A 15243-nucleotide genomic window follows, 5' to 3' on the forward strand; every position below is an offset into this window, starting at 1 on the left:
TTGCTCCATTAAAATGCATGTGCTGGTTGGATGAGATCTGGGTAATTTGCTTAATTTTTGACCCAGAGAAAGAGGCCAACCTAAAGCAAAAGGCTGAAAATTAAGGAGGGGTATTTCCTGGAGGAAATCAAAGAGTTATTAGCAGGAAAGAGGAAATCATATGCTAGAAAGCATATAATAGATATTTCACTACAATGAATAAACAATGATGAATGATAATCTACTTTAATATCATAGAATTTCACTGTGATTTTTGCAAGTCACTACCATGTTTGCATTTAGATTTATATTATTTCACATACAATATGTATAAACAAGTAGAGTAAGAGAATCTAATTTTAATCCGGAAATTTCTCCCATCTTGATTGATTAGAGCGTTCTTTGTTTTCTTGCTCAGGCTCAGTGCTTTTGTCCACTTGAGTGGATAGGAACATTTGTTTTAATAAAAACTTGCTTAATACTTGGAACTATGGCAACATATTTAAATTTATTTCTAGGACAAAACTAGGTATAACCTCCAGGGAATAGATCTGCCCCATTAACTAGAGCTCTCATTGACTTCAAATATGAAGAGAGTTGATGTTCTGAGAATGAGTGTTAACAGGTGCTGAAAGAACTGTGCATAGTTTAATGATTATAACAAATACAATAGATTATGAGTGAAAATGTATCCAGGGAAATCCAAGACTTCCTCTGTGGTGGGTATTTCACCAGGCAACAATTAGAGCATTAAAGAAAGCAGTATTGTACTTACAGTAGAAAATAAAATCTTACCTAATTAATAGTCCTTTTTTCAATTTTCTAAATTAAAAATTATCATTGAATTAAATAATGCTCAACTGAAATCCAACTTTACGAGATTCTTTTTTTTTTTTTTTTTTTTTTGAGACGGAGTCTCGCTCTGTGGCCCAGGCTGGAGTGCAGTGGCCGGATCTCAGCTCACTGCAAGCTCCGCCTCCCGGGTTTACGCCATTCTCCTGCCTCAGCCTCCCGAGTAGCTGGGACTACAGGCGCCCGCCACCTCGCCCGGCTAGTTTTTTATATTTTTTAGTAGAGACGGGGTTTCACCGTGTTAGCCAGGATGGTCTCGATCTCCTGACCTCGTGATCCGCCCGTCTCGGCCTCCCAAAGTGCTAGGATTACAGGCTTGAGCCACCGCGCCCGGCGAGATTCTTATGAGTATAAAAAGGAAATAGCCTTTGTTAAAAAAGAGGAAAGAGAGAAGGAGAGATTTGTTAAAGGATACAAAATTACAGCTAGATAGGAGGAATGAGTTCTAGTGTTCTATAGCACTGTAAGATGACTATAGTTAACAGTGATATATAGTTTCAAATAGCTAAAAGGAGGATATTGAATGTTCCCAACATAAAGAAATGATACATGTTAGAAATAATGGATATACTAATTATCCTGATCTGATCATTATACACTATATGCATCAAAACATCACTATGCACCTCATAAATAGGTACAATTATTAAACATCAATTTTTAAAATTCATATAAAAATAGGCATCCGAATTGCAAAGCAAGAATTGAAACTATTTCTACTTGCCAAAAATAAAACCAAACAAAATCATTGGAGATCATGATGATATGCATTTGATTTTAAAAAGGGGGGGCTTACGGAAAAGATTTCCAAAATATAAAAAATAAAGAATTTCCTTTAAATAGCAAGATTCCTAGTACATTTTAAGCAATGTATTATATTTTCATAAATACAGCCCTTTACGAAATATATCCTAAAATACCCAAAAGTGAGGGTAATGAAAGAAAACTTAGACTATTTTATGAGTTTCAGTCATGACTCCTTTTCCTTTACCCCATAAGTGCTGGTAAGCTCTCCCACACGTTCCTGGAGTGCAAAGCTGGGTCTGGCACTTTTTTAGTCCATATGCTTCTAAAAAATCAGCAAGGATGGAGCTTTATCATCTCCTGCATAAATTAGGGGTGTGATTTGCCAATATGACTGGGCGATAGTCCAGCTGTCTTGAAAAATTAAGAAAAGGAAGAGAATAATGTATTTTTTTAATCTCTCTCAACCTGGAAAAGGAAGACACAAGTCGAAGCTAAATGGAATATGTCAAGCCCAAAGCACTGCAATATCTGTGGCTTTGTGGGAGGAGGAAAAGAGGAGCCCTTTGGCAGAATTCTGGCAAATTCTGAGATTCATAACAATGAAATAGTCTATGACTTGTCATGGATATTGCCAAATTTTAAACACAACTTACTTACTTATTGAGTATAGTATGGTGTAGAAGGTGAAAGGAGGAGCCTAAAAGATACAGTATCAATCTCTCCTTGGCTTTTGTATCCCCAAACACCATGCCCAGGTAGACGCAAATAAGACTTAAGTAATCTCTCAATGATAGACTGAATAAAGAAAATGTGGCACATATACACCATGGAATACTATGTAGCCATAAAAAAGGATGAGCTCATGTCCTTTGCGGGGACATGGATGAAGTTGGAAACCATTATTCTCAACAAACTAACACAGGAACAGAAAACCAAACACCACATGTTCTCACTCATAAGTGGGAGTTGAACAATGAGAACACATGGACACACGGAGGGGAACATCACACACCAGGGCCTGTGAGGGGGCGTAGGAGGCTAGGGGAGGGATAGCATTAGGAGAAATACCTAATGTAGATGACGGGTTGATGGGTGCAGCAAACCACCATGGCACATGTATACCTATGTTAACAAACCTGCACGTTCTGCACATGTATCCCAGAACTTAAAGTATAATTAAAAAATAAAAGACCGGTAAACTCTCAAATTTGAAAGTTCTCATTATGAAATAAGAGCTGGATATCAAGCAGGGAAGAACCTTGGACCGGAAGAATCCAAAGTTACAGGGACAGAAGCAAAAATGTCACTACTGGGTTGTTAAGTGTAATAATGACAGAAATTATTTCCATTTTCAGCCCTTCATTCATGGACCTGGGAATCCTAGCTTGTAGAAAAACGGCACTATGCATTGGTCACTGAGTCAGAGCATATGCTGTATCCCAGAGGACATTATCCCAGCCTTCAAAGCATTGTCACCCAGCCAGTGCCATAACTGAATATTCCAAAAACCACTTAACCCATCAGGTCAGCTGCTTCGGGTTGATGGTGTATTAGTCAGTTTTCATGCTTCTAATAAAGACATACTCAAGATTGAATAATTTATAAACAAAAAAGGCTTTAATGGACTCACAGCTCCTCATGGCTGGGGAGGACTCACCATCATGGTAGAAGACAAAGGAGGAGAAAGGCACATCTTACATGGTGGCAGACAAGACAGCTTGTGCAGTGGAACTCCCACTTATAAAACCATCAGATCATGTGAGACTACCATGAGAACAATGTGGGGGAAACCACCCCCGTGATTCAATGATCTCCACCCGAGTCCCTCCCATGACACATGAGAATTATGGGAGCTACAATTCAAGATGAGATTTGGGTGGGGACACAGCAAAATCATATTAGATGGGGACATAATAACATCAATAAATTTTATTAGCATGTGCCAATGCCACATTTTATTTGCTGTAAACTTAATTTCCATGTCAAAAACAATGCTATGTGAACTATGACAGTGAATAAGGCATCTGAAAGTTCAAGGATGATGGTTTTAGAAGAAGCATTTTGGGATGAGGAAACAAAATCATAGCCAGAATATCTATTCCAGAAAAAAAAAAAAAAAGCACTGCCTCTTCCACTATAGAAGCTACTCAATATAATCAATCTGCCAATAGGTCACTGGCTGGGACCCCTGGAGAATAATGCCATACTAAAACCAAGTGTTGGCCTCTACTATTGGCATGTGGGGCACTCAGAAATACCTCTAACCAGATTGTCCGTGGTAAGTAAAAGCCCAGTTTGCTGAACCAATGAACATTTCATTTATGTGTCTGTTGGGCACAAACAAGGTGACCGGTGACTGACATCTACAAAATAAGTTATCTTGACCATCCAGTTACTAAGCTCCCCTCTGTTAAGAATGATTTTTGTTGAGTACTTACATTAAGACACGGATATCTTCACACTGTACACTTGGAGATGTTTTTCCATATACCACTTCTGCAGATCTCTTTGACACGAAATCATGTTCCCTATAAACAAAATCATTTGTTATTTCAGATAGTGTCAGTATACCAGGCAGAAGCATCTGAAAATCCAAAAAAATTTTTCCCTCAGTAGGTTAGCCAGTAAGTGCGAGTTGAAAGATAAGAGAATATATAAGAGGAGTAGACACCCTGAGAATCTGTGTCATTGCAAATCCAACTTGTTTGTGCCTTCAGGATGTGCTCAAGCTTGATCTTGTATATACCGCTTCCATTTAGTGGTGAAATGAAGCTCTATGTATCCCAATGTAGGGCTTAATGGGTCAGAAAAAACCCAATTTATGATGGGCAAGTCGGATTAAATAATTTGATCACCCATAATGATAGTTCAGGCTCTTGTGGGATCGAATAGCAAGCCAGTCGCAAAAAGAGACTTGTTAACTGAAGGACAGACATTTCAAGTATCATTAGACCTGCTGTGTGATATGTCTCAGTCCTGAATTTTCTTCATCTGGGTCTCACTCAAAATTGCAGCTTTTCAAGGTACTCAATAAATAAGATATATGTGATCTTTATAATCTGAAAGGTCCTATGGAACACTGAGTCTCTTTCTATATGGTAGGAGGAGCCAGATACAAAAAATTTATCTTTGACGTTGGAAGGACATATCTTGACATGCCCCAGATTATCGTAACCTTAAACAATTGTACTGAGGTACAGGTGTTTTAATATTTTGGAATTTATTTACTCCCTTCTGGTATACATGTGCACTATCAAGATGTCTAGGGTAGTTTCCACTTTCTTCTCACTGGGTACAGTCATTATACATCATCTACATAGTGGAACAATTGAATGTTCTGTGAAATGAAGAGATAATCAAGGACCCTTGATTAGATTATGACAGAGAGCAGGAAAGTTGCTACATCCCCGAAGTAGAATAGGGAAAATGTCTTGCTAGCCATGCCACATGAAAGCTAACTGTGTTTGGTGGTCTCTAGCAATAGGCAAGGAAACATACAAACAGACAAACAAAAAACCATTCACCAAATCAGTAAATGTATGACAGGGAATTTTTTTATCTGCTCCAGTGATGAAACCAGATCTGAGACAGCTGCCGCAATTAAATGTACCACATGATTAAGACTTTCTCCAACATCTGTCTTCTCCTGCACAGGCTAAATAGGAGAGTTGAATGGGAATATGCTAGAAATCATCATTTCTACATTCTCAAATTTTTGATATGGCATTAATCTTGAAACTCTTCAAGGAAGGTGACGTTGTCTTTGGCTCACTGTATTTATAAGTAGAGGCTCCTCTAGATTCTTTTCCCTTGACCTTTCTTACCAATAAAAACCCTCAATCCATGGGTCAAGAAATCAACAATTGTTTAGTGTGCCTATTCAAGTTAAACATTCCGAAACTGGGAAAAAACCCCAGGGTGGATTTGGGAACCCAGTGGTCTCCCAGGGAGAGATCCTCAACCTAAAATATAATTAATATCTTGATCTCCAAAGTCCCTCGTTTGACTGGTGGATCAGAGTGGTATCTTGTGTCTCTAGGACTTCCTGGCAGCTCAGAACCAGCGTCATATAATTCCTTAATAGGATGGTACCTTCCCCTTTTTTCAGTGCACCCTTGTAAATGGCCACAAATCCTTTTGGAGAAAGCTAGAGAAAAATATACTAGATGAGTTTTTGGCAGCGCAGAGTCCTTCCCTAAAGGAACCTGGTTCCCCTTCATCCAAAGAACCCTGAAAGTATGAACTGGCTCACAAATAGAAATAAATTCTCTAATGATCTAAGTTAAACTTCTGTTCACCAGACTCTCCTTTCCATTTCTACACATCAAGTAAGACTTTATAGCAAGCTCCTCATGAATTTCAGTCCTTGAGCTACCATGATCAAGTAGCCAATGACAACATTCTCTGTAGGTGAAATCATTCTTATCACTGCTTCAAATCTGCTACCCATTACACAAATTCTATGCTTGTTGTCTCTGGCAGTCCAGTGCTGCCACTTGGCCCCAGCCACCTTGGGATTCCACCATCCCTATTTATTTCAGGGATTCTATTTTAATGGCAAGGCAACTTACTGTCATTCCTGGCCTACAGAAAGCTACTATAGAGCTTATCAAGGCTGACGATATTCCCTTCACCAATGTATATAAGCAGTTCTTACAACTTAACTCTATCTCTACATTCATATATCCCTAAGTCTTTTGATACCATCTTCTATAGTATACCAGGGGAGTTCTTGTAGCTCAACTGCAGTCAACTAACAAAGCCAAAAGTAAGAACGATTTACCAGCCACTTAGAGCACATTGAATATGGAATTTTTGCTTAAGTGAATCAATTTCAATACCTTCAACCTGACCCAAATCATATCCACCCATTCTGACCAACATCCTTTTAATTCATTTCCATACATATTCCCCAAGTTTTAGTTAAAATAAATATAAGTTATATAATTCTCTTTATGTGTGCTGTACCTCTATTCTGGTCATAAGTGTTATCTGATACAAAAGCATAAAAAACTGAATCTTATATCAGGTTGATGCAAAATTAATACATTTGCACCAACCTAATATATCTAGAAACAAAGAGAGGTAGTAGGATATATGTAGAGGACATCAGCATTCCTCATCACATCAAGGTCTCAGGCCAGGAAAACTAAGTTCTTGAGAAAAGACTGCTTCTACTGGCAAATGAGCCTCCACAAAATGTAAAAGTTCAGGTACCTCCACATCATCAGAATCAGCCCTTATGTCTCCATCCCAATTTTCATGGCCCTACTCCTTCTCAGTCAATGCCTTATTTCTAATATAAGAAACCCTGAAAAATTGTGTTGAATTATAATTCAATCACTCTCCATATTAGACTTTGGGTTTGGGAAATTTTCTAGGAAATGCTGTTTATCTTACAGCAGTAATAGAACTTTTCTAATCCATTACATAGACCTTGATCTTGGAATTAAAAACTCTGAACTCAGTTTCTTTCTCTACATTTTCCAATGCAACCCAACCAACATCATTATATTCATTTTTATTAAAGTGTTCTACAGCAGCAACTACGTGGCGATTCAAAATATTGCCTTCTATAGGCATTTGATTACAGATGAAACTACAAGTAACAATTTAAGAAACATTTTTTGCCACTCCATGCCATGGCTTATGGTGTCATGTATTGGAAGCAAACAAATCAATGTCTATTTTTTATGTTGTTTTAATTAATTTTTATGGGTACATAGTAAGTGTATATACTTGTTGTGTACATGAGATGTTTTGATACAGGCACACAATGTTGCTATGGAGAGCAGTTTCGAGAATATTATTAATCACATCATGAAAACTGGAGTATCTTACCCCTCAAGCATTTATCCTTTGTCTTATAAACAATCCAATTATACTCCTTCAGTTATTTTAAATGTACAATTAAATTATTATTGACTATAGTTACTCTCTTGCAATATCAAATACTAGGTCTTATTTATTATTTCAAATTATATTTATTTATACCCATTGACAATCCCTGCCTCCTTCCCCCAACCCAGTCCCCCACTTCCCTTCCCAGCCTCTGGTAACCACCCTTCTACTCTCTATCTCCAAAAGTTCAATTGTTTTGATTTTTAGATCCCACAAATAAGTGAGAACATGTGATGCTTGCCTTTCTGTGCCTGGTTTATTTCACTTAACATAATGATCTCCAGTTTCTTCCATGTTGATGCAAATAACTTGATAACATTCTTTTTTTATGGCTGAATAGAACTCAATTGTGTATAAGTACTACATTTTCTTTATTCAGATGAATGGATAAAGAAAATGTAGTACTTACACACAGTGGATAGAGGTTGCTTCCAAATCTTGGCTAACGTGAACAGTGCTGCAACAAACACTAAAGAGCAGGTATCTCTTTGATATACTGATTTCCTTTCTTTTGGGTGTATACCCAGCAGTGGGATTGCTAGCTTGTATGGTGGCTCTATTTTCAGTTTTTTGAGGAACCTCCAAACTGTTCTCCATAGTGGTTGTACTAATTTACATTCCCACCAACAGAGTATGAAGGCATTCCCTTTTCTCCGCATCCTTGTCACCATTTGTTATTGTCTGACTTTTGGGAAAAAGCCAGTTTAACTGGGGTGAGATAATACCTCATTGTAGTTTTGATTTGTATTTCTCTGATAATCATTGATGTTGAGCACATTTTCATATGCCTGCTTGCCATTTGTATATCTTCTTTTGAAAAATGTCTATTTCAATCTTTGCCGATTTTTAAATCAGATTATTAGATTTTATCTTATAGAGCTGTTTGATCTCCTTATATCTTCTGATTTTTAAACTTTTATCAGATGGGTAATTTGCAAATATTTTCTCTCATTCTGTGGGTTGTCTTTTCACTTAGCTGATTGTTTCCTTTCCTGGGCAGAATCTTTTTAACTTGACATGACCCCATTTGTCCATATTAGTTTTGGATTTCTGTTCTTGTGAGGTATTACTCAGGAAATTCTTTGCCCAGGCTAATGTCTTGGAGGGTTTCCCCAATGCTTTTTTGTAGTAGTTTCACAGTATGAGGTCTTAGATTTAAGTCTGTAATCATTTTGGTTTGATAGTTGTATATGGAGAGAGAGGGGGTCTGGATTATTTTGCCTATGGATATTTAGTTTTCCCAGCACCATTTATTAAAAAGACTTTCTTTTCCTCAGTGTATGTTCTTGGCAGCTTTATCAAAAATGAGTTTGCCATAGGTGTGTGGATTTGTTTCTGGGTTCTCTATTCTGTTCCATTGGTCTATGTGGTTTTATGCCAGTACCATGCTGTTTAGATTACTATAGCTCTGTAGGATAATTTGAAGTCAGGTAATTATATTCCTTGAGTTTTGTTCTTTCCGCTTAGGATAGCTTTAGCTATTTTGGCTAAATAGCTCTTCAGTGGTTCTATATAAATTTTAGGATTCTTTTTTCTATTTATGTAAAGAATGTCATTGGTATTTTGATAGGAATTGGATTGAATCTGTAGATTGCTTTGGGTAGTATGAACATCTTAACAATATTGATTCTTCCAATACAGGAACATGGAACATCTTTCCGTATTTTGGTGTCCTCTTCAATGTCTTTCATCAAAGTTTTATAGTTTTAATCATAGACATCTTTCACTTCTTTGGTTAATTCCCAGGTATTTAATTTTATTTGTGGCTATTATAAATGGAATTACACTGTCGGCATATAGGTATGCTACTGATTTTTGTTTGTTAATTTTTGTATCCTGCAACTTTACTGTGTCAGTTCTAACAGTTTTTTATTGTGGAATATTTAGGTTTTCCCAAATATACGATCATATCATGTGCCAATAAGGTTAATTTGACTCCTTTCTTTCCAAATTGGATGTCCTTTATTTCTTTCTCTTGTCTGATTGCTCTAGAAAGGACTTACAGTACTATGTTGAAAAACAGTGGTAAAAGTAGGCATCCCTCATCATGTTTCATATCTTAGAGTAAAGCCTTTGAGTTTTTCCCTGTTGAGTATAATGCTAGCTGTAGGTTTGTAATATATGGCTTTTATTACATTGAGATATGTTCCTTTTATTCTCGTTTTTAGAGTTTTTATAATAAATTTTATCAAATGCTTTTTCAGCATCAATTGAAATAATCAAATGGTTTTCATCAATTTTATTCGTATGATGTATCACATTGATTTGTGTATGTTAAACCATCCTTGCATCCCAGTGATAAATCTCACTTGATTATGATGAATGATCTTTTAAATGTATTATTGAATTTGGTTTGCTAGTATTTTACTCAGGATTTTTTGATCAATACTCATCAGAGATACTGGCCTGCAGCTTTGGGGATTTGTTTGTTTGTTTGTTTGTTTACATGTCTTTGTCTGGTTTTCTATTAGGGTAATACTGGCCTTGTAGAATGAGTTTGGAAGACCTCCTCTATTTTTCAAAATAGTTTGAGTTGGATTGGTATTAGTTATTCTTTAAATGTTGGGTAGAATTCAGCAGTAAAGCCATCAGGTCCTGGGCTTTTCTCTACTGGAAGACTTATTATTACATTATCCAACTCATTACTTGTTATTGGTCTGTTCAGGTTTTGGATTTCTTCTTGGTTTAATCTATATGGGTTGTATGTGTCTAGGAATTTGTCTATCTGTTCTAGATTTTCCAATTTATTGGCATATGTTTGTTCACAGTAGCTACTAAATGAACCTTTGAGTTTCTGCAGCATCAGTTGTAATGCCTCCTTTTTCATTTCTAATTTTACTTATTTGGATCTTCTCTCTTTTTATTAGTCTGGCTAAAGGTTTGCCAATTTTGTTTAAGTTTTCAAAAATCACCTTTTTGTTTCATTTATCTTTTGTATTGTTTTCTTCCTTTCAAGGTCATTTATTTTTGCTCTGATCTTTATTATTTCCTTTCTTCTGCTAGTTTTGTATTTGGTTCCTCTTGCTTTTCTAGTTCTCTAAGATGCATTATAAGATTGTTTATTTGAAGTTTTTCCTCTTTTTTCGATGTCAGCACTATAAACTTCCCTCTTAGTACTGCTTTTGTTGTATCACATAGGATTAGGTATGTTATGTTTCCATTATCATTTATTTCAAGAAATTTTTTAAATTTTCTTCATAATTTCTTCATTGACCCACTGGCACTGATATTTTATCCTTCCTGGGATTCTCTTGTCGTTTCCTTAACATGATTAAGTGAAGGTGCTTAAGGACAATCTCATTCACTCTAGGGTTGGTGTGAGTAAAGTAACATGGCAGCTGATCTGGCTAAAAAGTAGTAACAGATACAATATTGATTTGCTTCTCTACTAGTTTGTCTTTTATTCAAATAAATTCTGCATGATATTTATTTACTTTAAAAGACATTAAACTTCTGTAATTTGCACGTGTTTGTATAGTTTCCAAAGTTCCTCTTGTTATTGATTTCTAGTTTTATTCCATTGTGGTCAGAGAAGATATTTGATATTTTTTCAATTATTTTGAATGTTTTGGGACTTGTTTTGTGACCTAACATATGGTGTATTCTTGAGAATAATTCATCTGTTAGGAAAAAAATGTGTATTCTGCAGCCATTGGATGAAATGTTCTGTAAATGTCTATTAGGTCCATTTGGTCTATAGTGCAGATTAAGTCCAATGTTTCTTTATTGATTTTCTATCTGTAAAATCTGCCCAATGCTAAAAGTAGGATATTGAAGTGTCCAGGTATTATGGTCTCAGACCTGTTTTTCAGCTCTAAGAACATTTGCCTTAAATATGTGAGTGCTCCAATGTTGGATGTATATATTCTTAAAATTGTTATACCTTCTTGCTGAATTAAACATTTTATCTTCATATAGTGAAATTTCTTGTCCCTTTTTATGGTTTTTGACTTGAAATCTATTTTGTCTTACATGTGTATGACTACTCATGCTCCTTTTTGCTTTCCATTGGTGTGAAATATCTTTTTCCATTTCTTTATTTTCAGTCTGTGTGTGTTTTTATAGGTGAAGTATGTTTCTTGTCGGCAACAGATCAATGGATATTGCTTTTTGATTTATTCAGCCACTCTGTGTCTTTTGATTGAAAAATTTAGTCCATTTACTTTCAATGTTATTATTGATAAGTAAGGACTTGTTCCTGCCATTTTGTTATTTGTTTTCTGGTTATTTTGTGGTCTTCTCTTCCTTTTTTCTTTCCTTCCTGTATTCCTTTTTATGAAAGTTATTTTATTTGTTGATACAATTTAGTTTCTTTCTTTTTATTTTCATGTATCTGTTGTGTGTTTTGTTTTGGTCTGAGGTTACCATGAGGTTTGCAAATACTATCTTGTAGCCCACTGTTTTAAGCTTATAACAACTTACCACTGTTTGTATAAATAAACAAGCAAACAAGCAAAATGAAAACTAATATAAACCTTGCACCTTAAGTTCATTCCCCCCCCATTTTAACTTTTTATTGTTTCTATTTATATCTTATTGTACAATGTCATAAAAAGTCATTGTAGTTATTATTTTTGCTTGGTTCGTCATTAGTCTTTCTACATAAGGTAAGAATATTTAACATACCATAGTTACAGTGTTATAATATTCTGTATTTTTCTGTACACTTACTATTACCCATGAGTTTTTTACCTTCAGATGATTTCTTATTGCTCATTAATGTCCTTTTCTTTCTGATTGAAGTTCTCCCTTTAGCATTTCTTGTAGGACAGGTCTGGTGTTGATGAAATTCCTCAACTTTTGTTTGTCTGGGAAAGTCTTTATTTCCCCTTCATGTTTGAAGGATAGTTTCACCAGATGTAACATTCTAAGGTAAGAGTTTGTTTTTTGTTTTTGCTTTTTTAATCTTAGCACATTATACATATCATGCCATTCTCTCCTGGCCTGTAACGTTTCCACTAAAAGTCTTCTGCCAGATGTATTGATTCTCCATCGTGTTGTTTGTTTTCTCTTGATGCTTTTAGGATTCTTTCTTTATTCTTGATCTTTGATTAAATGCTTTAATAAATGCCTTGTCTTCTTTGGGATAATTCTGCTTGGCTTTCTATAACCTGCTTATACTTGGATATTAATATTTTTGTCTAGGTTTGGAAAGTTCTCTGTTATTATCCCTTTGAATAAATTCTCTACCCTTATCTCTTTTTCTACCTCCTCTTTAATGCCAATAACTCTTAGATTTGCCCTTTTGAGGCTAGTTTCTAGATCCTGTAAGCATGCCTCATAATTTCTTATTTTTTTCTTTTGTCTCCTCTGTGTATTTTCAAATGTCCTGTTTTCAAGCTCACTAATTCTTCTGCTTGATCCATTCTGCCATTAAAAGACTCTGATGCATTATTTAGTATGCCAATTTCATTTTTCAGCTCCAGACTTTCTGCTTGATTATTTTTAATTGTTTCAATTTCTTTGTTAATTTTTTTTTTTTTTTTTTTTTTTTTTGAGACAGAGTCTCACTCTGCACTCAAGGCTGGAGTACACTGGAGAAATCTCAGCTCACTGCAACCTCCACTTCCTGGGTTCCAGCAATTCTCCTGCCTCAGCCTCCTGAGTAGCTGGGATTACAGGCATGCATCACCATGCCCAGATAATTTTTGCATTTTTAGTAGAGACAGAGTTTCACCATGTTGGCTAGGCTAGTCTTAAACTCCTGACCTTAGAAGATCCACCCGCCTCAGCCTCCCAAACTGCTGGGATTACAGGCATGAGCCACCACAACCAGTCCTGTTAAATTTATCTGATAGAATTATGAATTTCTTCTCTGTGTTGTCCTGAATTTCTTTTGAATTTCCTCAACACAGCTATTTTGAATTATCTGTCTGAAAGGTCATATATCTCTCTGTCTCTAGGATTGGTCCTTGTGGCTTATTCAGTTGATTTGCTGAGGTCATGCTTTCTTGGATTGTCTTGAAACTTGTAGATGTTCAGCTGTGTTTGGGCATTGAAGAAACAGGTATTTACTGTAGTCTTTGCAGTCTTGGCTTGTTTGTAACTATACTTCTTGGAAAGACTTTCCAGATATTTGGAAGAACTTGAGTGTTATGATCTAAGCTGTATCTGCTTTACAGGGCACTCCAAGCCCAGCAACACTGTGGTTCTTGCAGACTTGTAGAGGTACCACCTTGATGGTCTTAGACTATGCCTGGGAGAATTCTTTGAATTACCAGGAAGATACTTTTGTTCTCTTCCCTCCCTTTCTCCCCAAACAAATGGAGTCTCTCTGTTATCAGCCACCGGGACCTGGGGGTAGAAAGACACAAGCCGCTCTGTGGCCACCACTACTGGGAATGCACTGAGTCAAACCTAATGTCAGCATAACAATGGGTCTTGCCCCAGGCCTGCTATAATCACTCCCTCACTACTCCCTATGTTTGCTGAGGATCCAGGGGTTCCACAATCAGCAGGTGGCAAAGCAAGGCCTGTGTCCCCTTCAAAGTAGCAAGTCACCCCAGGCTCCAGGCGGGTCCAGAGGTGTTGTCCAGGAGCCCAGGAGTACAGTCAAATACCTTAGAAGTCCACCTGGTGTTCTATTGTATTGAGGCTCATCTGGCACTCAAACCACAAGATGAAGTCCTTCTCATACTCCCTCCTCTTTCAAAGGCAGTGGAAGCTCACACCATGTACAACACCACCACAGGTCCCTAGGAATTACTGGCAGACTACCACTGATGTTCCCTTAAGGCCGAAGGGCTCCTCCGTTAGTTTATGGTGAGTGCTGCCAGGCCTGGGACTCACCCTTCAGGGCAGTGTACTCCCCTCTGGTTCAGGGCAGGTCCAGATATGCCACTCAAGAGCCAAATTCTAGAATCAATGACCCCAAGAGCCTTATTGGAGCTCTCCAACTCTGTGGCTAAGCTGGTACCTAAGGTGCAAGTCAAAATCCCCTTTACTTTGTCCTCTGCTTTTCTCAAATAGAAGGAGTTTGCCCCATAGCCACCACAGCTAGGAATATGCCAATTCTCACCTAAAGTCAGCAAGTCTGAGAGGGTCACCCAAGGCCTTCAATGTAGTGCTTGGGTATCACTGCTGTTTGATTATTCAGGTCCCAAGGGCTCTTCAGTCAGCATGTGATGAATCCTGCCAGGACTGCATCCTTTCTATCAAGGCAGAGGGTTCCCTTCTGGCCCAGGGTATGTCTAGAAATGTTGTCCAGGAGCTAGGACCTGGAAAAGGGGTCTCATGACTCTGACCTGTGCCCTATCCTGCTGTGTCTGAGCTGCTAGTCAAAATGCAAGAAGTCCTCCCCACTCTTCCTTGTCCTCTCCTCAAGCAGAAGAAAAGGGTATTTTTCAGAACCTTGAGCTGTGCAGCCTGGGGCTAGGGGAGAAGTGATACCAGCACTCTTTTAGCTGCCCCAGCTGGTGTCCCAGTAGATCACATGCCCCACAGTGCTCTGACTCTGGGCCTAGTTTCACACTAAGAAACACCCAGGAGATGCAGTCTTTGAGGCCTAAACTGCCTTTAAAATTGAAAGTGAAAGGCATTTTCAGAAGATCTTTCTGAAGCACTGGAGTGTGTGGGCAAATTGGAGTTATTTTGTATCTCGGGAAACTTTAGTCGGTGGTGGCGAGGCTTGGGGGAACTCAAGTTCCCACCAGAAGGATTAACAATTCCTCTCTGGGTGGGGCTGGTGTAAATGCTCTCTCCCAAGAGAACAGGAATGCTTTCTGCAGCATGCTGCCACAGCTAGGGGATGGCGGAGGGGTGGCA

The 15243-nt window shown here is 37.4% G+C and overlaps 1 long non-coding RNA gene across 1 annotated transcript in view; it reads right to left on the minus strand.

The window, feature by feature from the left end:
* Window positions 1–3372: 3372 nt before the first annotated feature.
* LOC110744040 overlaps window positions 3373–15243 on the minus strand; it is a 35599-nt gene continuing 23728 nt past the window's right edge. The window contains exon 4 of the long non-coding RNA XR_002524101.2: window positions 3373–4106. This is a non-coding gene — a long non-coding RNA (uncharacterized LOC110744040). The remainder of the gene's footprint in view (window positions 4107–15243) is intronic.

This window comes from Papio anubis, chromosome 8 (genome assembly GCF_008728515.1).
Source record: "Papio anubis isolate 15944 chromosome 8, Panubis1.0, whole genome shotgun sequence".
Classification (NCBI taxonomy): Eukaryota; Metazoa; Chordata; class Mammalia; order Primates; family Cercopithecidae; genus Papio; species Papio anubis.